Raw genomic sequence first — 25142 nt, 5'->3', positions numbered from 1 at the left:
GAGATGTTGAGGAGGTGAAAGCGGCAAGACTGAGAGAGCACAAATGTGGGGAGGTGAAAGAGAGGGAGGAGTCACTGATGACACCGAGGCAGCACGTTTGGTCGGTGGAGGTGATCTCGGTTTAACCAATGCTGATGGAGATAGTTGGCGAAGAGGGGATGTTCGTGGGATGGAAGATTAGAAGTTCAGTTTTAGCCATGTTTAGTTTCAGGAAGCATTGGGTCATCCAGGCTGAGATGGCCGTGAGGCATTCGGAGACCTTGGAAAGGAGTGATGGGGATAGGTCGGGGGAGGAGAGATAGATTAGGGTATCATCAGCATAAAGGTGGTAATGGAAGCCATAGGAGCTGATGAGGTTGTCCAGAGAGGTGGTGTAAAGGAAGAAGAGGAGAGGGCCAAGGACTAACCCTTGTCAGTCCAGTATACAAAATATACTGTATATTTTGTCATATCATTGTGCTCCATGTCCATAAAGAGATTTTATTATACTGTGAAATTTCTTATGAAAATGACAAAACTTAAAATGAGAGGCATCAGCATCTACGCCACAATAATTCAGATATTGTAACTGAGTAGTACATAATTAGAAACAAAATACAGCACTGTAAATAATGGTCAGCAGTTACCACGTAGCAGCCTGCTTATCCATAAACCTGGATGTGTTTAAATTAACTCACTTGCCTCCAGGTCTTTTACACATAACTATAGTTGCTAACCATTGTGGCTACAACTGAAGATCAATGAAGGGACAAAAAAGGTCATATTGGACAGGCCATATACAGAACTGTCTTAACAGTACTGTAGGTCCTGGGCAAAGCAATGTACTGGAGCCCTACCCAACCATTAACAGAATGTTTTTTTTTTAAACAAGTCATGCCTCTCCCGCAGTCCTGCACCATCTCTCCACTTGCTTCATAAAATGAATGTCTGTCAGAACTCTGATTGGTAGATAGCTCACATACAAGGCCATTAACCTGACTACACCAACATATATCTCTTCGCTTATCTTAAAATATATCCCCACCTGACCTCTCTGATTTGCACAAGATCTGCATCTCTCATCCACACTCATTACTAGATCCCATTCACAATTGTAGGACTTTCTGCGGACAGCACCCAACCTATGGAATGCCCTTCCACACACACTAAGACTCTCCTCTAGCCTCCAAACTTTCAAGCATTCCCTGAAAACTCACCTTTTCAGGCAAGCTTGTCATATTCCAGAACCCCCACACAACCTCCAGTAGCATTCATATCTAACTGCATCCCATCAGGACTGTCTTGCAATATGGTGGGACTGCCATGCTATGGAATCCTATCCTTATTATTTATTTATTTATGTATTTATTTACAGTTTCTTATATAGCGCAGCAGATTCCGTTGCGCTATACTTATGTATCCCTCCTCTTATCCCTATAGATTGTATGCTTGCGAGCAGGGCCCTCCTACCTCTACCTCAGTTAGGTATTACCCTATATGTTTTATCACTGTTTCCAATTGTAAAGCACAACAGAATTTTCTGCGCTATATAACAAACTGTTAAATCAATAATTAGCTCCAGCCATCCACCAATCAGCATGCTGACAGCCATTCTGTCTGGCTGCAGGCTGGGAAGCACTCCGATTGGTGGAAGAAAATGCTGCCTGACTGCTTTAATATTCTCTACTGCCTCCCAAGAAGCTCAAAAGGCAGATGCTCACAGCCCAATCTGCCCCTGTACGAAGGCCCCTAGAATTGGAGGGCCCATGGGCAGCTGCCCATTAAGCCCCTGCATTAAGATGGCCCTGGTCATATACAAAAATATTATACAGTACAAGTCCTACAGATACAAATCAAAGAAATAACTAGCAAAAGGCCAAGGTGACAATAAAACAAAGGTCATCAGCAGGAAATGCAATTAAAACAGTACCTCAATAATGGTACTTGCCATTTTAAGACTTTATAACTTACACATCCATGTGATTTGGCCTGTGTGTATGCAGGTGCATGATGTATTGAGTGAAAAGCAACCAAAGGGTAAAGCTAGATACACAACTATACAATTATTGGACTGATCACCCAATATTGGCTGCTCAGCCTGTATAGTTGTGTATGCAGAAGTGTTAACCAATAAACAGCTTTAAATGCTCCTGAAAATCTGATCGGGAGGTTGTATCTTATGAGCACTTTAATATTCAAGATGTCTGACTTTCCAACCCTTTGAAAAATGTACACACTTTGTTTAAAATACTGTAGCTATAGGGTACATTTCTGTATTTTCAGGTTGTACCTAACGCTCCACTAGTAATTGGGTAGCCCATGATGCAAATGCCTGATTTTATTCAGCGATCTTTGCAGATTAAAGTATCCCCCTAACTCCGTCCGCTGCCTGCAGGACACTGTGGCCCGCAATGGGAAAGTGTCTGATTAGCAGGACTGTCCTGCTGGGAAATGGGACAGTTAGGAGGTATCCCTTGATCAAAGATGACAGTATGTATGGCAATTAATGGTTGCATTTTAACCTACAAAAAATCAACAGAATTTAAAAATAAAAAACTGTAGAAAACTATTACATGCAAAATAAGAATTGTTCGATTTTACATTTTCTAATGCATCTAAAGGGAATGGAAACAATATTCCCTTTTTCCAGAAGAATGTTGACATAGACTGAATGTTGCAATATGTTGACATTCACAATATCGACACTGACAAAATGTCAACATTACAAGAATTTCATGCAGCATTGTTAATGTCAACACTGTGGACAATTATATTTTCAATGTAAACCTAAGGCTAACCTTAGCCTGAATCTAACCCTAACCCTAAAATACTGCGTTGACATTCTGACTGTAAACATTCATTATGTCAATATTATGTCAGTGTTGACATTGTGATTGTCAACATTTTAATCATGTCAACACTATGCTGTCACCATTCCAAACTCCAAAATGTGAACGCCAACATGATCACTCATGATGACTGCAAACCTAGGAATTGAGTTTAGAAAAACACTCCAGATACATCTGTACATCATATGGAAAACAGTGGGCTTCATTTAATATGCACAAAATGTGTAATGTGCAGCAGGATCATAGGTGTGCGCACCACTTTTAATTAGGGGGTGCATGGTCGAATGGGTGTGTCTAGTACCGCCTACCACCTATTGGCACTCACTACAATATAAAACATCCACCCTGGTGCAAATACTTTTAATGCAGATACAGTGTCAGGTGCACCAAACAGACCCCCTGGATGGCACAGTGCTTCTCTTTAGGCTGGCAACCAGCCTCCCTCTGAAATGATTCAGCCTACCCCAGCTGCTCCTCAGCCTGGCAGGCACCCCTTCCTCAGTCACTGTTCATAACCCCCAGCAGTAGATCCCACACTGCAGCACACTGCTCCCTGACACAGCAGTTTGTGACACTGTAGCATACAGTACTTGCCAACTTTTAAAAAGTAGTTTCAGGGACACTGCAACATGCAGTGCACCATTGAAGGGGAGTGTCACGCTTGACCCAAAGGGACTTTCTATTGAGGGTGGGGTATCTCAAGTTGCAAAATGCAGCCAAATCTCTGAAAATGCAGTTTTCTTAGGTTTGGCTAGCAACTGCATATGTACCAAGCCCCACAATGCGATAGACCCTGGGCTTGGATGCGGTGGGCACTGTCATCTTTAGATGCCAGAGGAATGGGATGTAAAATACTTCAAAACCACATTCTCCACATTCTCCAGTTTGCTTAACATATGATTCGTACGAAGACTGGAGAGTACTTCCTTCATGACTAAGCAATGGGAATGTAAATCTGAAGAGAAAATCAGGATGTCATCCAAGTAGACCACCATGGACCGGTAGAGAAGGTCTCTGAAAATATTGTTAACAAATTGCTGGAAGACAGTGGCACAAAAAATTCATCGTGTGTCCATTGCGTATGTTGAATACCGTCTTCCACTCATCCCCTGAACGAATACTAATCAAATTATATGCACTTCGTAGATTCAATTTAGAAAAGACGGAGGCCCCCTTGACTTTGTTGAAAAGTTCTGTAATTAATGGGAGAGATAGCGATTCATGATTGTTATGTCATTCAAGCCGCGGTTGTCTATGCAGGTTTGGAGTGATCCGTCTTTCTTCTTAACAAAGAAAAATTTGTCACCTGCGGAAGGGTGTATGGATGGATAAAACTATTCTTGAGGTTCTCCTGTATGTATTCCAACATAGCCTCCATCTCTGGGATAGAAAAAATGATATGTACGACCTTGTATAGGAACTTTCCCGGAAATTAGCTCAATGCTATGGTTCCACTCTCGATGAGGGGAAAGGATATCGGCTCCACCTTTGCTGAACACGTCTGAGAAGGTTGAATACTAAGGAGGGAGAAATTATGAGCTGCCCAGAGTTGCTAGTCAGTGAAGTGTCACCTGTGCAAGATAAGTAGAAAAATAAATCCCCCCCCCCAGGTTTTAATCTTCATCAAAGACCAATCTATCTGAGGGTTGTTTCAACTAACTATGGTAGACCCAGAACTGATGGGAATCACAAGGAACTGTGGGGCAGATTTATTAAGCTTGGAGAAGAGATAAACTGGAGATAAAGCGGAGAAATGGTAAAAGGAGATAAAGCACTGGCCAATAAACTCCCAACTGTCTTTTTCAAACACAGCTGATTGGCTGTGCTTTATCTCCTTTTACCTTTTCTCCGCTTTATCTCCAGTTTATCACTTCTCCAAGCTTAATAAATCTGCCCCTGTATGTTCTCCCGATGAAGAGCTTTGACTTGTAATTCAAGAGAAGAGGTTTTGATGGGATACTTGACCATTATGGATCCGAACGAGAATGAAAGAGGCATTAAGTTAACTTTTGAGATAAGCCAAGAGCAAGTAAGTTTCCTTGATGTCTTAATATATGTGGAGAACAATGTAATCAAAACAAAAAAATTACATAAAACCTACGGATTCTCAGGCCTATATCAATAGAAACAGCTACCATCAAGATAGGTGGTTGGATTCTATACCTATAGGCCAGTTCAAACGGCTTAAGAGAAACTGTACTGACAATTCAGTTTTTCAAGAACAAGCTGGGGAAATGAAAGAACGTTTTTTAAAAGTGGATATAAACCAGAAAAAGTTGACAATGCCCTGCTTCAAATACCAGACATGGAACAAGAAAGTTTACTTGTCCAAACAAATAATAAATTGAGTCAGAATGGAAGGTTTAAATGGGCCTTTACAACAGGTTATTCTGCTCAACATCGTGAGGTAAAGAAAATAATTCATAAACATTGGGGTCTACTGAAGAAGGACCCCATTATTGGTTCAGAAATCCCCGATAATGCAGTTTGCATCTTCAGGAGGGCCCCTAACCTTAAATCGAAATTAGTGAAAAGCCTCTGTCCAACTTCCCCTAAAAAATCCACAGTTATGTCTAAGGAGTTTTACAGATGCGTATCGTGTATGGGACACAAAATTGTTAAGAATAACTTCAGACCCAAAATTACTGAACTACTGATTAATGAGAAGAAACATGTAATCAAGGAGTTTCTGACCTGTCACTCGACCATTGTCATCTATGGGATAGAGTGCCACTGCAATCTATTTTACATTGGAAGAACGAGTAGGTCTTTTAAAGTTAGGATTTCTGAACATATCAGAAATATCAGGAAGAGTCTTGAGACACATGCACTTTCTTTGCACTTTAAACTTAAACATCAGTGTAATCCCGATTTTATAAAGAACTTTTATGTTTTAAGGAAAATTTAATGTAACAGCAGAGGTGGTGATGTTGCTGCATCTCTAGCAAGAATTGAAATGATGCTGATTTTTAATTATCAAACTTTAGCTCCAAATGGTCTTAATAAAGACCTCGAGCTGAAATGGTTTATGTGATTTACCCATATCTGGATATTTTAGCCTGTATTAATAATTGTTTAATACAATACATGGTTTATTAATTAAATTTTTATCTATTTATTCATTCTCCCATTATGTACCTATTGAAAACTATGGAGGATGAACTATTATGCACAAGACAGTTTTTGTAAAGTCCCCCGGACAAAACAATGGAATGCGGAAGTTCATGGGGTATATGGAACGCAAATACGACGCCTCGTGAACCTTAAAGACAGCTTCCGGTTCCAAGTGAGAGATGGAAACCAGGAAGCTGACGGAAAGAACCACTGACACGCAGGACAGTGTATAGGTGGACCGCTGATGTCATATCCGATTCCGTGGTAAATACTGGAAGCCGGAAGTGTAACCGCGGATGGTACAGATGGACCACATACATCACATCCGGTTCTGAAAGTAAACCGAAAGTATAGTCGCGGGAGAATTTTCTGAGATTAGAACAACACGCACACAGTAGCAAGTAAAAGATGGAACTACTGGGGAGATATATTACCTTGGGGAATCCGGGATTAGATGGATAGGATGATCTATGTCTGGCATTAGGTCCTCCCCAATAGAGGTATAAATATGGGTTTGAGCACCTTTCCCCTGCATACCTTGAAAAAGAAACCGTTGTGGTTTCGAAACGCGTTGGTGGTGCAGAGGACAAGGTGACTGAATGACTGACCCGGGTGACCAGCTTCCAGGGATGCCTGTTTGTTGTGATCAACATCTGCTTATGTGTCTACTTTTTCACTGTAGACAACATCACTCGTTGAGAGTCAGCTGTTATTTACCTTGTTTTTATTGTACGGTAAATATTTTGTGAATGAAAAGCGGTACTTCGCCATACGTGCTCTTTTATTTCTTTCACATTGGACAACGAGGTTTGGAGGTGTATAAGACTTGTCCGCTCCCTCAGAAAGTGAATATAGTCTACCCTGAAAAGTAGACTAAACCTAAGGGTACGAGTCTTAACCATCATTGGATATTAACGCAATATATGTTGTAAAGTTTTATACTGTATCACACTATTGCGGTTTTATCTCTCTTTCTGTTTTGGGTACAACCAATAAGAAACAATAAGAGAGGATCAAATTTCTGCGCCAAGGATTTGTCAGTATCTTTTGTTATATGTTGTCTATATGAATGTCTGGTGTTACATACAACTGATTTAAGTCCAAAGGCAGCAGAAGCGCAGGGACCTGTCCATTATTCCATTTTTCCATTATGGATCCGACTGCCATCTACAGCTGTCAGGTACATGGATTGCTTCAAGAATGGTGAACTGGGAGATGATCTTACTAGAAATGAAATTATAGGCTGCCCCAATAATGCTTGTTCTCATGGAGCTTGATGGTAACACAAGGGTAATTAGAAGAGTAAAAAAGAGAGAGAAGGTGAACCACGAATCCTGTTAAAGCTGCTGTATATGGGAGTGTGTAAAGCTCCCTACTGTACGCAATAAGAAAAAACAGCGCTTGGGTTAGTCTGAATAATAACCTAATACAAATAAGGTGAATAAATACAAGTACATTTATTACATGAAATGAACAATTTAGAGAATTCTCTAAAAAAAGAAAAAATGGGGGAAAAATATGGATAAAAGACCCGTTGGGGTATTAAAAACAGTCATTGCATGCATGTGTGCTCCAGGTGAGAATAACAGGCAGTTCATGAAAGCCAAGATGTTTGGGTATAGTTACCAACAGTGAAGGTCAGATGTCGAGACCTCATATATTGAACAATTGGCGATTCCAGTCTATTTCCCAGCGTGTAGATCCAGAAAACCTCAGATTGATTTAGCAGGAATGGCAGGTGGGGTGGTGGGTAAATCACTGCCAGGAGATCACTGCAGAAGGAGGTGCAAACCTATGGAGGCACAAGGTGGAGAAGGCTGGTCCGGAATAAAAGTTCCCCGAAATAAGGAGCTGGAGCAGATTGGTATTGTGGCTCTTGATTGGGGCCAGGCAGATGGTGGTAATTAGAAGAGTAGATTCTGATGAGGTAGGAGAAGTGGATAGTATTCCCAATCTGGCCTCTCCTTTACCGATCAAGAGGAGATATTTCCCGGGCGCCTTGGACAAGAAGCGTTCAGATGGGAGGATGCGCCACAGTACATGCATAGATTTTATTTCTTGTATCGGGAATGCTGTTCCAAATATAAACGAAAACAATTGATCTGCAAAGGTTCTTCTGGAGATGCTTTTGATGGAAATGGGCTAAGAAATGGGCAGAATCTTGGCTGATCACTCCTTCTTTCTTCATTCTTGTTGCCGGAGATCTACCTTATTGCACAGGGAAATTAGATCATCCAGGGTTGCGGGAATGTCCCGGGTGGCTAGATTGTCCTTCAAACATCCCAAAAGGTAATTCCAAAAAGCCAAGATGAGAGCCTCTTCATTTCATTTCAACTCCAAAGCCAGTGTTTGATACTGGATTACATACTGACTTACAGGTCTCCCATCTTGGCGAATTCTGAGAATCTCTGGAGCCGCAGAAGAAACTCTGCCCGGTTAATCGAAGATCCGACGAAAGGTTTGCTATGAATGAAAGGTATAGTCAGACAGTAATGATCGAAGCGTTCCCACAAGGGAGAAACCCAGTCCAAGGCTGCTCCTGTAATCAGGGATATGATATACAGATGTAGCCACTCTCATCTATTCCTTTTATAGGATTAAGTGAGTAATTGGATTACTATGCATTTGAGAACTATAGGATAGCCATGGTGAGCCATGCTGGGCCATGGCTTAAGGAAGATAAATGAGAGCGGCTCCATCTGTAGGCTACCCATGATTTAACTGTTTTAAAGTTTGATAGCTGAAGATGAAAATGAACATCGTATAGATATAGGAACCCTTGTCAGGCCTTGGGCAACTCATCTAACTTGTTGGTCATAGGAAGGTGCAACTAAACCAGAATGGTAGAAGCTGATGCGATAGAAATTACACTGCATGCTGCTGAAGGGGTTGCTGTAGGTGGAGCAGGTGGAATCGGAGGAGAAGGTTGTTGCTGAGCCATATTCTGTAGACATTGAGCCAACTGTTGTTGGTATACCTCCAATTGTTCTAACCGACACAGTACTCCCTGTAGGAGTTCCATGTTTAGTCCCTGAGCACTGACTGAGTCCATTGGGTCAGAGCAAACTGTCACAGAGCTAGGTTTTTGGTGGTCTAGTATGTGAATAAGGAAGTACCACATAGGCTGAAGAAGTTGATTTGAATCGTGTCGGTTTAATAAATGATCTCTGTATAAAATGTAAAATAATGAAATGAAAGATCTGAGAAGGATGCAATACAGCAGAGGTGCGCAGCGATCCAGTAACTGAAAGAAGTTCATAGATGGAGGTCGATATGATTGGAAGGCGTTGGAAGGAGTTGGAAGTTGATGGAGTAGCGGTATCTAATGAATAGAGATGGAATAGGCTTGAGAGTGGCTTGGAAGTTATTAACACCTGGAACAAGGAACTGGAAGATGTTAGGTAGCTCTGAAAAGATACGGACATAATATCCACAAAAACATTCCTGTTCCTTTCTCCCTGATCTGTTCTGCACAAGTTTCTGGCTGCAGGGTCTTTGCACAATAGCTTGCCGATACTCTGCCAGCCATCACCTTTTCTCTTTTGACCGTATAAATATACTTATATTGTCTTCCACTTGTACGGATCTTTAACAATAATTCTTTATCAATGGACTCTCCATCTGGACGCTGTGAGTAAGTTATCGTCTGATTATACCATGTTGCTTCCCAGGTTCCAATTTGTCTGGAGCTGGAGAAGTTCAAACACACCAGTGATCTATCCACCTGGTATGGGTGTAATCTAAGGCTAGGGGACCTGGTATACAGGTATTTCTTATCCAATGCCCCCATCCCCTTATTTAAAGCACTCACCTCCGATAGCTTTAGCGGATATGGGACTAGGCCTACATTACTCCTTTTGTGTAGTACTTGTGAACACACCCAGCATTCAGTTTGGTTTAAGACCTTACCCACTAATGAGTGATAATCACTCACAGGATGTCGGCTCGTTATAGTCTTACCTATTTACTGACATCTCTGGATGCATTTCTCCTCCATTTTTGGTTGACATTATCTATAAACACAGTCCATAGACGATAACTCATCACATTGCCCTTGAACTACGTATTCCTCATACCTCTTACCAACTCCTGTTCTGGGTAACTTATCAGGCTTACTTAGGGATTCTATCTCAACCTGATCTGGATCAAGTAGCACACTTCTAGAACTCCGCTCCATTATTTTTAGGATTTGGCCATTACAGAATGTCCTTGAGTGGGAAAAGAACCAATAACCTGTTGATAGTAGTCCTTCCATCCTTTTATCAGGGGTCTTTGTTACACTGTCCTTTTTGTAGCTTGTACAGGTTGCTTGAACTTGGCTGCTTTTCAGTCCTCTTGGAATAATGCCTCTAGCGATATTTTCTCTTCTTCGCTTTCAGTACAAAGAACTTCTGGGTTTTGGCCTCTCTCTCTGCGACTTTTATTGAGATAGTTCTGGTCAACAAGACTTGGTATGGTCCTTCCAAACGGTCTATCAAGCAACCTGAGCATAAAATGTTTTGTTGTACGTGGTATAGATGGTTGGCGCTAACTCCAATGCAGATATGTTACACTCGAGCCGCTAGTCCTCAGTAAAAGGGGGGCTGCCCTGTAGTAATCGTAGTGGAAGGGGGGGATGTGAGGACCTGCGCTCAGGGTGTGCAATAAGTAAATGACAGTGTATGATTGAATAAATGCAAAATTTATTTCAATATCAATAAATCCAATCTGCTGCTGTGTGCAGCTGGGGCAAAAATGGGTGAGGAGGGGGGGGGGGGTTTGGCAGTCAATGGGAGAGAAGAAAAGTCACAACACACAGGTAAGTGGTGCGGGGGGCTGGCGTCCCGTCCCGCCCGCAGTGCACTCTACCTGTTATCACCGGACGGGTGATGCTGGTCCTCTGTCCTCTATCCGATTCCTGGCTCAGTTCCACCGTGGCTGATTCGGCGCCTTGACCGCGCGATTCGCCGGCTTCCACAGCCTCAGCACAGACGGGACTTCCGTGTTCGCGTCTCGCGGGACTTGGCACCGGGGTCCGTCTGTAGCGAGTGCCGTGCGCTCGACTCCCAGCCGGGAGGAGACTTGGGTAAGTGTCTGTGGTGATGGCAATGTACCTCCAATGTGTTGCGACCCTCTTGGGTCTTCTTCAGGGAGTATTGCTATGTGCCTGTCCTGCCCAGGATTTATCTTGGTGTGGGTCCTTGCGTGTGATCGCGGTGGCCATTTTGATTGAGGGCAAATAGCCCATACATGGGTTACATCGTGTTTAACATGATGGAAATACGGGGTCAATGTTCAATATTGGGAGGTCTGACTTATAGTATTGTGCACTTGCTGGGGGATTAGCAGGATTACGTATAGAAGGTTGCACATATGTTAAAGGGGGACAGTTCACCTAAGTAACTACCTAAGTAACTGTCTGGACATATGTGGGGGGTGTGTGCACTGTTACACAATAAAACGGGATAAACCAAAAACACAAAGAGGGGGGGGGGGGAGAAAAAGGATGGAAGTGTCTCTGCTAAACCCCTTCTGGTAATACTAACTAACAGGAACCTTGGTGATCCTGATGTCAGTTCTGAATACCGTCCATGTGACAAGTTGTGCTGGTACCCTAATTTTCGGATTAGGTGAGCTATGTGGACAGCACGTCTCAGTAGTGACTGATGATGCACGGCACTCGCTACAGACGGACCCCGGTGCCAAGTCCCGCGAGACGCGAACTTGGAAGTTCCGTCTGTGCTGAGGCTGTGGAAGCCGGCGAATCGTGCGGTCAAGGCGCCGATTCAGCCACGGTGGAACTGAGCCAGGAATCGGATAGAGGACAGAGGACCAGCATCACCCGTCCGGTGATAACAGGTAGAGTGCACTGCGGGCGGGACGGGACGCCAGCCCCCCGCACCACTTACCTGTGTGTTGTGACTTTTCTTCTCTCCCATTGACTGCCACTATCCCACCACCCCATGTGTGCTTGCCACATCAGCACCAAAAAACCCCCCCTCCTCACCCATTTTTGCCCCAGCTGCACACAGCAGCAGATTGGATTTATTGATAGTGAAATAAATTTTGCATTTATTCTATTATACACTGTCATTTAATTATTGCACAACCTAAGCACAGGTCCATAAAATGTTTTGTATCATAACAAAATCTCCTAGTTCAAGATTATGACAGTTCTCAACAGGCATCTCAGGTGTCAACAAGTTCAATTCATTTGGCTGCTTTCTCAGCTGCCGGTTCATCTTTAGTATATAGTGCACAGTCAGTTCATTGTTACATTTAAGATCATCCTGTGGATCTATCATGACATGTGGCTGCCATCCAAACAATATTTCGAAGGGGGACAAGTTAAGCGGAGCTCTGGGAGTGGTTCTTATACTATACAGCACGATGGTCAGTGCTTCTGGTGATAGTAACCCTGTTTCAGCCATAACTTTACCCAGTTTGTTCTTAATAGTACCATTCATTCTTTCAACCTTTGCACTTGCCTGGGGTTGATAGGGAGTATGAAGTTTACTATTAATTCCCAGGAGTTTACACATGACTTGGAAGACTTCTCCTTTGAAATGAGTGCCTCTGTCACTCTCGATAACCTTTGGGATATTATACCTACAAACAAATTCTTGACATATTTTCTTTGCTGTGAAAGTAGCAGTGTTGGAGGCAGCAAGCAATGCCTCCACCCAATTGGAAAACATGTCAACACAAACTAATACATACTTTAAATTCCGACAGGGTGCTAACTGTATGAAGTTGATTTGTATTACCTGGAAAGGAAAGAAAGTATTTGTCCAAATATGTGCGCAATTAAATCAATGTGCAGCTAGTTCACCAATTCAACAGGTAGAAACACCTAAGACTACCAAACATACATAGGCAAAGACAGGGAGTGAATTGGAGGTAACAGCGCTCACAGATAGCCAAGCAGCCTTTACAACCTGATATCGATATACAAAACCAATACAAATCTTGGCAAGGTTGACAGGTGTGTAGTACGGAGTATATCAATCTCCAAATTCTTCAGATGGTATCAGCGTTGAAGTCCCTCAAACTGGGTCCCTTGATCCGGAATACAAGGGGGAATCAGCAAGGTCTCACCGCTCAGCAGTACTCTGTCCTCGGGTCCACAAGTCCACACAAGCATGCAATCACGCTTAAACGCGTTTTCGGAACGAATCCTTCATCAGAAGCGTAATTTGCATGTCCAAACAAGGGCATTTATATACCCTAGTGATCCTAAAACATGTGTACAGCATTTGCCGCTAATCGGCACACAGCGTCCGGTCTCCGAGTGAAATCCAAGATGGCGGTGCGTTCCAAAGGCCCGGAAATACGTCACCGCATGCGTTTCAGATGGCGGAAGTGGTCATCTAAAGCTGCTGTCAGACGGCTGTGCGCTCCATCCAGGCAGCGCTTGCGTTCCAGCTCATCGCAGACTGTAAATACTCATTGGGAAAGCTTTTAATTCATTATCAATCCTTCACAGGGAGATCGGATGCTGCTCACAATATACACCTAAAAATATGTTATAAAAAACAGTATCAAAAATACATGAAGCATTTATTGTACATCCCGGCACCATTTCTAAATCAAAAGATAGTGACGGAGAGCCTCAAAAAGAAGTATAGTGGAATAGATATCTAATTCAGGAATGGTTTTAATTCAAATTCAGTGTTGAGACCTCTAGGTGTTAATGTGCCCAGATTATAAATCCAGCGCATCTCTGTCCTAGAGAGTCTTTTAGCCAGATCATTGGAGCGGCTCTTTGGTAGTACTTGCTCTATTGCGCAGAAACTGGTAATTTGACATTCATTAGAATTATGAACCAATCTAAAGTGCTCAGGGACACTGTGTGTCTGTAGCTTTTTTCTAATATTGTAGATGTGCTCAGCGATGCGGGCCTTCATCTGCCTACACGTCTTTCCAACATACGCTAAGCCACAACTACACTGTAGCACATACACAATATTCCTGGAATGGCAAGTCAGGAATTGTTTGATTGGATATTGAACTCCATTAACAGTAAATTGTTCTATCTTTTTTTCTTTGGCTTAGCGTATGTTGGAAAGACGTGTAGGCAGATGAAGGCCCGCATCGCTGAGCACATCTACAATATTAGAAAAAAGCTACAGACACACAGTGTCCCTGAGCACTTTAGATTGGTTCATAATTCTAATGAATGTCAAATTACCAGTTTCTGCGCAATAGAGCAAGTACTACCAAAGAGCCGCTCCAATGATCTGGCTAAAAGACTCTCTAGGACAGAGATGCGCTGGATTTATAATCTGGGCACATTAACACCTAGAGGTCTCAACACTGAATTTGAATTAAAACCATTCCTGAATTAGATATCTATTCCACTATACTTCTTTTTGAGGCTCTCCGTCACTATCTTTTGATTTAGAAATGGTGCCGGGATGTACAATAAATGCTTCATGTATTTTTGATACTGTTTTTTATAACATATTTTTAGGTGTATATTGTGAGCAGCATCCGATCTCCCTGTGAAGGATTGATAATGAATTAAAAGCTTTCCCAATGAGTATTTACAGTCTGCGATGAGCTGGAACGCAAGCGCTGCCTGGATGGAGCGCACAGCCGTCTGACAGCAGCTTTAGATGACCACTTCCGCCATCTGAAACGCATGCGGTGACGTATTTCCGGGCCTTTGGAACGCACTGCCATCTTGGATTTCACTCGGAGACCGGACGCTGTGTGCCGATTAGCGGCAAATGCTGTACACATGTTTTAGGATCACTAGGGTATATAAATGCCCTTGTTTGGACATGCAAATTACGCTTCTGATGAAGGATTCGTTCCGAAAACGCGTTTAAGCGTGATTGCATGCTTGTGTGGACTTGTGGACCCGAGGACAGAGTACTGCTGAGCGGTGAGACCTTGCTGATTCCCCCTTGTATTCCGGATCAAGGGACCCAGTTTGAGGGACTTCAACGCTGATACCATCTGAAGAATTTGGAGATTGATATACTCCGTACTACACACCTGTCAACCTTGCCAAGATTTGTATTGGTTTTGTATATCGATATCAGGTTGTAAACGCTGCTTGGCTATCTGTGAGCGCTGTTACCTCCAATTCACTCCCTGTCTTTGCCTATTACCTGGAAAGGGCCTTCCATAGAAGGGATGTGGGATGACTCTGTTGGAATGGTATTCCCAATGTTCTTCCTCAAACAGGTGAGGCATGACATTGCCACTCTACCTGCTTGTGAAGCGAACCATGGGGCACACCAGTAGGCTTAGACCAATTTGCACATACCTTCCTTGCCAAGATGTGTCAGCCCATGAGCTGCCTCGGCCAGGCCAGGAAGGTATGCCCTGGGGGCCACTGGTTTTCCTTGTCCATCTCTCCAGAGTCTGGTGGACTCTTGACCACATCCCTTCGACTTCCAAACTGCCCTCTCCTGATTTTAAACCATATAACTATATTTTATTATTTGTGAGTGTGGAAATGAGTCTATGTGTATTAGTATGGCTGCACACAGGGTTCGCAGAATTATTCCTTCTTGTTTCTATACTCTATTTACGTAACTAAGCGAACCAAAATGGCAGCCATACCATGCTACTGTGGTGTAGATGCAACTTGACTTCAACAGTCCATGCTTGAGGTAACAGGGACAGGACAAGAATAGAGGTACCAGGACAAGGAGGCAGTGGCATGAAATAACAGAGATGACAAGGACAAGACAGAGGAGACAGAGACAGGATAAGACAGAAGAGACAGGAGGAGGAGAATCAGAGACCGTGCATAGGTGACAAGACCAAGACATAGAGGACAGAGACATAACAATGGGGACAGGAACAGGATAGTGGAGACAATACTGTGGAAAGAGTCCAAGAAGGGCAGAAGCAGGAAAAACCAGGTAAGAGGGAGCAGGGACAGGACAGGAGTGGGAATATAAAGAGGTGACAGGGAAAGAAAGTAGCAACATGGAGCAGGGACAGGACAAAGCTGACGAGAACAGTACAAAGGTGTCAGGGATAGAGGGGACATAAGTGATATCACAAGGACAGAGAGAGAGAGAGAGAGAGAGAGAAAGAGAGAGAGAGACATATCAGTGGGGAAATGGACCAGAAAAAGTTGACAGCACCAGAACAGAGGGGGCAAGTGCGGGACAGAGGTGACAGAGCAGGATAGAGATGACAGGAACAGGACAGAGGAAGCAGGGCAGAGCTGACAGGGCCAGGAAGGAGGCAGGACAAAGAAAGCTGGGCAGGACAGTTTAAGGTGCCAGTATAGAGGTGACAGGCGAGGACAAAGGAGGCAGGGACATGACAGGAGAGAGGAGTGACAGGTACAGGACAGAACAGAAGGGACAAGAGAGAGGAGATACTGCAAGGACAGAAAGAACAGGAACAAAACAGTGGGGACAGGACCTGTGAGAAGGAAAAGGGACATGACCAGATGGCAGGGACGTGCAGTCAGGGGAGGCAGTGCTTCCCCTGTCAATTTGTTTTAAAATAATACAAATAATATACCTATGACACATATTCTGTGTCATAAGTATTTTCTTTATATTATTTTACTGGTTTGAATGATTTAACCTAGTTTGGGAGGCACCGATAAGCGTGCCTCCCACACAGAACTGCAAGGGGATGAAGCGGGCCTTGGAGCGGGGCTAAGCAGTGGGCTAAAAAAAACATAAAAAATAACACTAAAAGCGGCACTTCTAGAAGTGCCTAATTGACAGGGGCTGCTGTGATTGGACAGCAGATCCAGCTGCTGTCCAATCACAGCAGCCCCTGTCATGTAAGCTTCTGACAGTGCCGCGTTTGCTCCCTTCTCCCCTGTTCCCCATGCTGTGACCTGTGCCGGCTTCCGAGTCCCGGTTCCCTGCCTGTGTGGCTGCTGCTCCCCTGCCCAGTGAGTATAATTTTTTTTTCTGGCGGGGACGGAGGTTTGCGGCAGGGGACGGATGCTGGCTGCTGCTGGAGGAGGGGGCAGTGGGTGTCGGCAGCAGCCAGGAGGTCGGGGGGTTGCGGTGCGATGGTGGCTGTGACAGTGCCTCTCCGTTCACAGCCACCACCGCACGTCACTGCCAGATGGGAAGGGGAAGGGACAGGACAGAGGTGACTCATTTACTTTAAAATTAAAATAATACATTTTCTTCTACAAATTGCCTGCCTTCAGCTGATCCTCTGTGTCTATTTTCATTGTGGCGCCTGGAGGTGAAGCTCTATCCACCCAGTGGCAAACGCAGGATTTTTAGAGGGGGGTGTTTCTAAATGTAATCCAAAATCTGCCACTCCGCAGCGTATTGGAGTAAGTACAGGAGTCTGTGGGAGTGGTAACAGCCTAGAAAATTGGTCTTTTCATACACTGGATACTTTATGGAATACAGCATTAACATTTAACAGTACAGATGTTCTATAGTATATAGGCTTTTTTAAACATTTAAATAACATAAGGTTAAACATATAATAGATAACTACACAAACATATTAGAACCAGTAATGCGCTTTCTAAACTCACAATCTCCCACCACATGGTACGGCTCCTGTCTGTTCCCCCGTTGCGTTTGTATATGCCACCCTGTATCTGGCCCTAGGCAGACCTACCCAGAAGTTCATTTGGCTGGCAGTGTGAAAAGTGCTAAACGTTACCCCAGTATCATAATAACAGCAAAAGTCATGCCATTATACATTAAGGGAATATTCACTCAATGGGGGAGATGGTAATATTGGGAAAAGAAAGGTTGATACATTTTCATGGTTGTGTTTAAGATAGCAATGGAGTGTGTGGACCGTGATCAGTGTGTGGAAATCTATTTCAAGATCATTTCAATAGTTCTCTGGAAATATTTTGAAAAATATCATAACATTATTAATATTATTATTATTATTATTATTATTACTGTATGCTTTATATTTTAAATGTGGAAGTGACATTATTTTCACCTAAAGTAGTCAGAATGTAGAGACTGGAGATGTGTGCTGCAGTCCTTTCTTAAATCACAATGATGCTTCATATTTTGGGGTACTAGTCCCCATCCCCCCCAAAAAATGTGTTTTATAGACTACCATTTAGGTCTTCCACATGTGAAGCTGGAAGGTTTACTTTGTCCAAATTTTTTTGGTAGGGAAGTTACAGGAGGAGGAATTGGAGCCCAGTTTTCCTACAGCTTGTTTCTGTTTGTGGTAAATGTATCCAACAAATGACAGCTGCAGTTTGGTAAATAACTCTACCACGATTCATTTCTTTTTGAGTTCTAATGCTGGTAATTTTTGAGTGGCGATTGCCCATATTGAACAGTGCTGATCCCGAGCATGGAACCACCAGAGTGCAGGTAGATTGCGTTGGCTCAAGCACCTAACATTGGCCATTATTCTGGATCACTCGCAAAAGCAAATTCCTTCTCAAATGGACAAAACCATGTGCACTGCAGGTGGGACAGATGTAACTTGTGCAGAGAGAGTTAGATTTGGGTGGGGTTTTACTTCAAAGTGAGATCTATATTGCAATGTAAAAATAAAGCAGTTAGTATTTTCCCTGCACAGAAACAAAATAACTCACCCAAATCTAATTCTCTCTGCACATGTTACATCTGCCCCCCTGCAGTGCACATGGTTTTGTCCATTTGAGAAGGAATTTTCCTTTGTGAGTGAACCAGAATAAGGACCACTATGGCTATATAAAGCTACACTCCTCATTTTCAAAAGGGAGGAAAATATTCAGCAACTAATAACAGTAACAGATTTGTACACCTTCCCTATAAGCATATTGTTCTATTAATTTTAGATTTTACCAGAACGTACTGTATAGTATGTTTACTGTACCTGACATGTGGGGTTGCATAATTCGTTACATTTTTAGAAGTTTATCTTATATAATTGTCACTAGGACATTTAGGTGCTTATTAAACAAACACGTAATTAGCAGCAGCGTCATCACTAAAGTTTAGTTCCTGCAGCATTCCTGATGTACCTGCACATACAGAAGGTTAGGACACTGGAGATCTTTCATTGGCTCAGCAGCGCCTCTGTCCGCCCCCTCTGCGATCAGGTGGAGGCAGAGAGCAGGGCACTGAGGGAGGGACAGACAGACAGGTGAGTTACTCTCTGCTGTTAGCTTAGGAATCACTCAGAAAGTACACTGTGACTTGTAGGGGAAGATACGTGCTGCCGGGGCGGAGGAGTGGAAAGACCTTTCTGCTCTGCGTTCATGCTGCTCTCCCTGACCATCTGGGTATACAGCTGTCTCGGTAAGTGAATTAGTAACTAATTCTATGTGTATTGTTTGTAGGGCACAATGGAAAAAAAAAATGATTTGTTTCCTAGTATAATTAATTATAAAATGCTAGATTAATTCTTTTAGCGCTGCAGATATTTCTGACAAATTAGGTACACAGTATCTTCATTTTACTTATTTATAGAGGAAAATAATGTAATATTGTGTTCCATAAACACCCTAGTAAGACACAAACTGTAGTATTCCGGTAAAGAAGCCCTGACCTATGTTAATGGTAACCTGTGTACTACCATGCCTGTGTCAGTTGCACAATACTTTGTAATGTGGTTTCCATCAGGATTCTTATGCATAGCAATGTTTTGAATAAATAGTACAATTCTGCAACCTGTCTTTATGGCGTCACTATATTTCACAGAACTGTAGTGTAGTAATTGGGTGCACACCCTCTTTCCATGAACATTAGGATTGCTGTTCCTAACGCCCCTTTCAAACTAGAAATGCAGGGACAAACCCAGGAATTCAGTTGCCGGGACGTTCCCTGGTTTGGACCCATTCACACCAGAAAAGTCCCTGCATTTTCTGGTGTATGCAGGAGGCGGGCAGTCGGCAGGATAGTGGCGGAGGTGGGGAGATTACTCGTACCATTTGCTTGTCCTCTGTGCAGGCCCGGGATCCACACAGGCGGTGGTGCAAATGATGGGACAGGTGGTGGATGAAGATGACGCAGCTCTCCAGCGCCCTCACTGCCACCAGAGAGCTGCGTCATCATCATCCACTGCCTGTCCCGTTTTTGCGCCCGGCGTCAATTCCCGGCCGGATAGGACACCGGCAACCCAGGTAAATATACCCTACCCCATTCACACCAGCCAGGTCTCTGAGTTGAACCCGGGAACAACCCTGCTACCTAGCAGGGTTGGATTGCTGGCAAATTAGCCTGGTAATTTGTCCCGGAAACCTTTCACACCAGGTTGTTCCCAGCCTCAACCCGGGAATTTAGGCTGGTGTGAAAGGGGTATAATTGTGGTTTGGATCCCTCTGTAATTCCGTGTTCTCACTGCGAGTGAGAAATACACAGCTTTTACAGGGCATTAAAATTCCGGGGACTGCAGCGACGGACCGCTGTTCTCACTGCAAGGCAAATTCCCAGGTGAAGAGGTTCTACCCGGTAATTTGCCTTTTAACACAGGTTTTAATGCAGTGAGAACGGGTCAACCCATGTCTGCATACCCGGATCTCAAACACGGGTAAAAAGAAGGGTTATACGCGTGTATGAGATCCGGGTATGGGACCGGTTCACACTGCAAAAAAACCTGTGTTAAAAGGCAAATTTCCGCGTCGACATGCTAGACACGGGAATTTGCCTGCAGTGAGAACGGGATATAAGTGTATTCTGTGTAACAAGTTGGCAAAAGAGCAGATGAGGCGGGACGGTAACTCCTTATCTACAATTAAACTTATTCAGGAACAGGTGACTTTATAATCCCATGCATGGCCTCCTGGCCTCACATTGTATTTGAAACCTGATCATCCTCTTTGCTGTAAAACAGTCTCCACATGCTGAAAGCCTGTAATACATGGTAATTAGTTTCTTCTCCATGTAATGAAATGCATTTTCCTTGAGCCCTTCTTATCTCAATAACTCTTTAATGTTTGTTTTTTTGTATGTTACGCAGACCTGTTGTGGGGCTAAAGCTCTGTCAGCCTCGATCATTAATGGTATGGCTAAAGGCGTACTAATTGCACATGGCTTAAGTATTTCTAGTTTTAAAAATGCTTTTGCGAGTATGTGATGTGTGATTCATTTTGAGGGATGTAATTGGGTAGGTAGTACTTTATAGATGTACTGTACCAATCATTTATTGGTTACTGCTGCATAGTATACTGTAATAGTCAGGTCACAGAAACCAGATGATCATCTTCTTATTGTACATTATGAGCAGGAATTAAAAATGATGCAGTTTTATCGGCTCACTTCAAAGTTTTAGTTGCAAAGACTTTTCTCTGTTATTTTTTCTGTTGCATTTTGAGTATATGACCCTCCCTTCCCTGGAATACAGTCAAGTCTCCCATGGTACAACTACTGCATGTTAGACACGTCAGTTGCTAATATGGCTCCTTACATAAAACCAGTTGTGGCATTGCAGCCAGACACTACACACGGGGTCTAATTTAAGTTTGATCGCAAGGGGCTGAAATTCTAGGAGCAAGCGGCTTTGGCGAGTTTGAGCTGTTCACTCCAGAGGGGGAGGACACAGGGTCGGAGCAGGAGAACTCCCAGCATTTTATGTGGGTCCCCATGAAAACTCTGAGCGTTCCACTGGCAATACAGACGGGCTGATGCCTGCTCGGGAAGGAGGCTGATGTCAGTGCCCGCCCCCTTTTGGCCATCTTCAGCTGAAATGAGGGGAGAGAAATCATTAGTTGGTCTAATGTTGTGTTTTTTTTTTTTTTTTTTCATGAAGTCCAAGGTGAGCTTTAGGTAGTTAGAATTCTCTAGCTTTCTATGCAGGCCGGGTCAGATAACTCTATTCATGAGATATCTGGTTGTAATGTAACGTGATGGGCTTGAATCCCAGGTTTACCCGCATCTTTAAATGTGTTAAAGGACAGTGTTATTGAATGACAAAGAGCTTTCAAGTTCATGAGCAATGGAAGGGGTGGGAGAAGGAGACAGGGCCCAGAGATGCAAGGCTTCAAAGACAATGGAAGCTACAAGTGGAAGCAGTGCAAAACCCTGCAGTGCTGTGTGTCCCACTCTATTTATGACCCTGTATAGATCCAGTGTGTTGGATCAGTAGTCGGGATGGCAGTGGTCTCCCGCTGAATAGAATTCCAACTGTATACTCCCAGCTCTCCCAAACTGATGCCTAACACTTCCCATTATTGTCTAAACTGCCGCCTAACCCTAAAGGCCCATACACATGTGGTCATCCCCCGATGTAGCAAATATCGGCTACTTTGTATATACAAGGACGGAGTGGGTTGTTAGAGACCGCGGGAGCGTGTATCGGCTGCTGGAGGGAGCATACATACTGGGTGATATACTGATAAGAAGGGCTAAAAAAAATAATGATCTGGCTCATTTTATTGCTCAGTGTGTACGGGGCTTAACCCTAACGCTGGGCGTTCCCGTGGGAGGAGGTGTGCTGGGGGCGGGTGGCTGACATCACATGACGTCAGCCATTTGCCCTGTCTTCCAATGGCCGCAAATATAAGTTGGTCTTCAATGACATATGTTTGCGTGGCCTGAAGATATGATTCGATGGGATGGCGATTCGTCGGGCGGCAGGGCAGGCCCTCTGGGACTCAGTAAGCTGCGAGCTTCACAGCTTACCAAGTCAACCAGAATCAGGGCCTGTATGCGGTCCTGCCACCGGTAAGCCCGATGGCTCCCCGGCATGCAGTTACTGAGGCATCCCGTGCAAGGCTGCAAGTGTATGGCCAGCTTTAGAACACACCAGGGTCTCAGCATCTCCCTGGTCCCAGCAGTTCTGCCTCATTGTGACATGTCCAGGGATCATGGCCAGCGCAGGGCACATTTCTGCTCTGCTCTATTTCTTTGCTACCTTGAGCAACTTGTACAATATGTAGGCTACCATACTATCCCTTTTAAAGCGGGACACTTTTATAGCGCAGAAACTCAGTTATTTTCTATATAAAGCAGGACACCTGCATTACACAGGTTTAGTCAGTGGCTGGCTGAACTCCAAGACTGAGTGCCCTGGCAAGTTCCACAGATTCCTGCTATAGGCAGATGGCTGCTCCGAATTAGGTGGATAGCGGTGTTCTGTTGCGTGGCGCTACCTCTTAGCCAGGCTGCGAACATATGCAGCCTAGCGAACACTTCTGAATCAGGCCCTAAGTGTGTATTGCCGTTGTAACAGGCTGCACCTTTCAGTTTGAGTTATCGGTTGAGTATACCTAACTTTAGCCTATATAGTAAGCTGTGGTGATAAAGCTGACTTATCTGTGCAGCCATTTTAATATGTGAATGTGACTTTAAAATTGCAAGTGATTACCAGGTTTGTTTTGACCAGCGTTGTTACTGGATTATATTTCCTTATCTTTGCTTAAAGCTGGTGAAATGTGTCTGCTAGTAAATGATTCATTGTCTTACCCAATGTACGTCATGTGGTTGGAATTGCTGAGAAGAGCACTGAGTGGAGAGAGCCTCTAAAACACATGCCTATAACTTTTATATCATGGTCTTATGCAGAGGCAGATCTCTGGGAGGCAATGGAGCCATCTGCCAACGGGCTCCTGCTCCCAAGGGGGAACCTCTCCTTCCCTTTGAGTTTGAATCAGTTCATTGAAAGCGGTTGATATTGCTAATGTGGCTTACTCCCCCTTATAACATTTTTGTAAGTGTCACACCCTATATTAGGCCCATGACCTTACTGGAGTCAAACACCTTACTGAATGAGCTATTTGGGGGGGGGGGGGCACACCAGTACTTACCTTGCCTCCAGGCAACTGGGATGAACTTACGCCACTGGTCTTGTGAATAATTGATACTTTGTTTAGGTTGCTGACCCATAACCCTTCCAGGTTCATTTACAGCTGTCTTCATACTTTATTGCTGCCTGTGTCATGCCAACCAGTACTTCTGCCAGTTCCTGCGAGCATTGTGACCAGGTGGCTGAATCACATGCGATATATCGTATGCAGTTCTTTTGCATAAGATATATATTGCATGCAATCCCAGAAAGGGCTGCAGATATGCTAACGCTTTAGCAGAGGCTATACGATTTCTTGCTTCGATCCGCGCAGGACTATGCTTCAGATCATGTGAATTGCCACTTTTTATCTAATGAGATGAAATAGGCCAAATCACACTAGTATATGGGCACCTTTTGAGTAGTAACATGCACTCCCCCCTCTGATTACCCCACGCAGTGTTTTCCTGCCTGGCCAGCTCCAGTGCACATGTGCGAGATCTCGCTACTAACGAGATCTCCTGCTCACCATGGTGCCGGCACCTGCCAGGGATAACGCTGCCTCTGCTATGGTAGACCAGAGACACATGTAGCTGTCAAAATCAGTAGCTGCAAGAGTCGGAATGGCCCGTGCTACTGACCGTTCATACATTGCCCTGCAGGTGTGCATGATATCTTTTAGATAGCAATGCTAATATAGACAGGGGCACATTCAGCACACATCACTGGTGTAATTCATGGGGAAAGTAGTAACCATGCACATAACATATGTTAATACCTCTCCCTCCCCCATAACAACAATTAATAATGGCTAAAATCTACCTATCGCATGTCGACCAGTTGGAGTAGACCTATGGACTGTCTTTCTAGACACTGTAGATCTATCAAACAGAACCTCTACCAGAGGCATCACAGAGCAGATGCTGGGATTGCAATCTGCACCCACTTGTCACCATTCCAGGGTGTGACACCAAAACGCCAGCTCCTCTCTGCAGTGACAGGAGCAGGGTGCTGTAGTGTGACATTTCCTACAGTAACTCATTGCAACTCATTATTCATATGGTATGTGGGGTATTTGCTTAGTTTCTTCACAATGCACTGACTGACATAAAAAAAATTCCTCCTTTTTGTCATATGTCCCACTAGTTGTATACAGGCAATACATTCATGTGTGTGTGTGTGTGTGTGTGTGTGTTTTTATTTTAATATTGTAAAACTAAAAAAAAAAAACTATCTGACTCTGATTACTGACTAATGAGGATGAGACTTGTGAATCTCTCTGATCCTGTTTTATAGAACTATGAACTTTATTTAGTCACACCTTGGTGAACAATGAGCTTATTTATCAAACCAAAAGCATGTGGAATCTTCTGCAGAATGATTCTTCCGTGTTTTTTTTTATTTTTTAACGTTGCACTGAGATCTGCAAGCTGAACTTTTTTGTGCTGATGTGTGCCAAGTTGAAACTCCAGAAAGAATCTAGAAGCTTAACACACTGGGAGATTATTGCGGTCAGTGAAGTCCCCAGCCCATGCTCTGTGCTTGTAGTCGCTACCGACATTGCCAGATTGGGGTTGT

At 43.7% G+C, this 25142-nt stretch overlaps 1 protein-coding gene across 3 annotated transcripts in view; it reads left to right on the top strand.

Annotated features, from left to right (window-relative positions):
* The first annotated feature begins 18852 nt into the window (after window positions 1–18852).
* The window catches only part of C2H1orf116 (chromosome 2 C1orf116 homolog), a 35015-nt gene continuing 28725 nt past the window's right edge, over window positions 18853–25142 (top strand). The window contains exon 1 of one of the 3 annotated variants that reach the window (XM_083173054.1): window positions 18853–18986. The gene's annotated coding sequence lies outside the window, so the exon portion shown is untranslated. The other 2 variants (XM_083173052.1, XM_083173053.1) reach the window with 2 other exon arrangements.

This window comes from Crinia signifera, chromosome 2, assembly GCF_055691185.1.
Source record: "Crinia signifera chromosome 2, ASM5569118v1, whole genome shotgun sequence".
Taxonomy (NCBI): domain Eukaryota; kingdom Metazoa; phylum Chordata; class Amphibia; order Anura; family Myobatrachidae; genus Crinia; species Crinia signifera.
The sequence above is the reverse complement of the archived record's forward strand: the minus strand, read 5'-3'. Positions and strand labels throughout refer to the sequence as shown.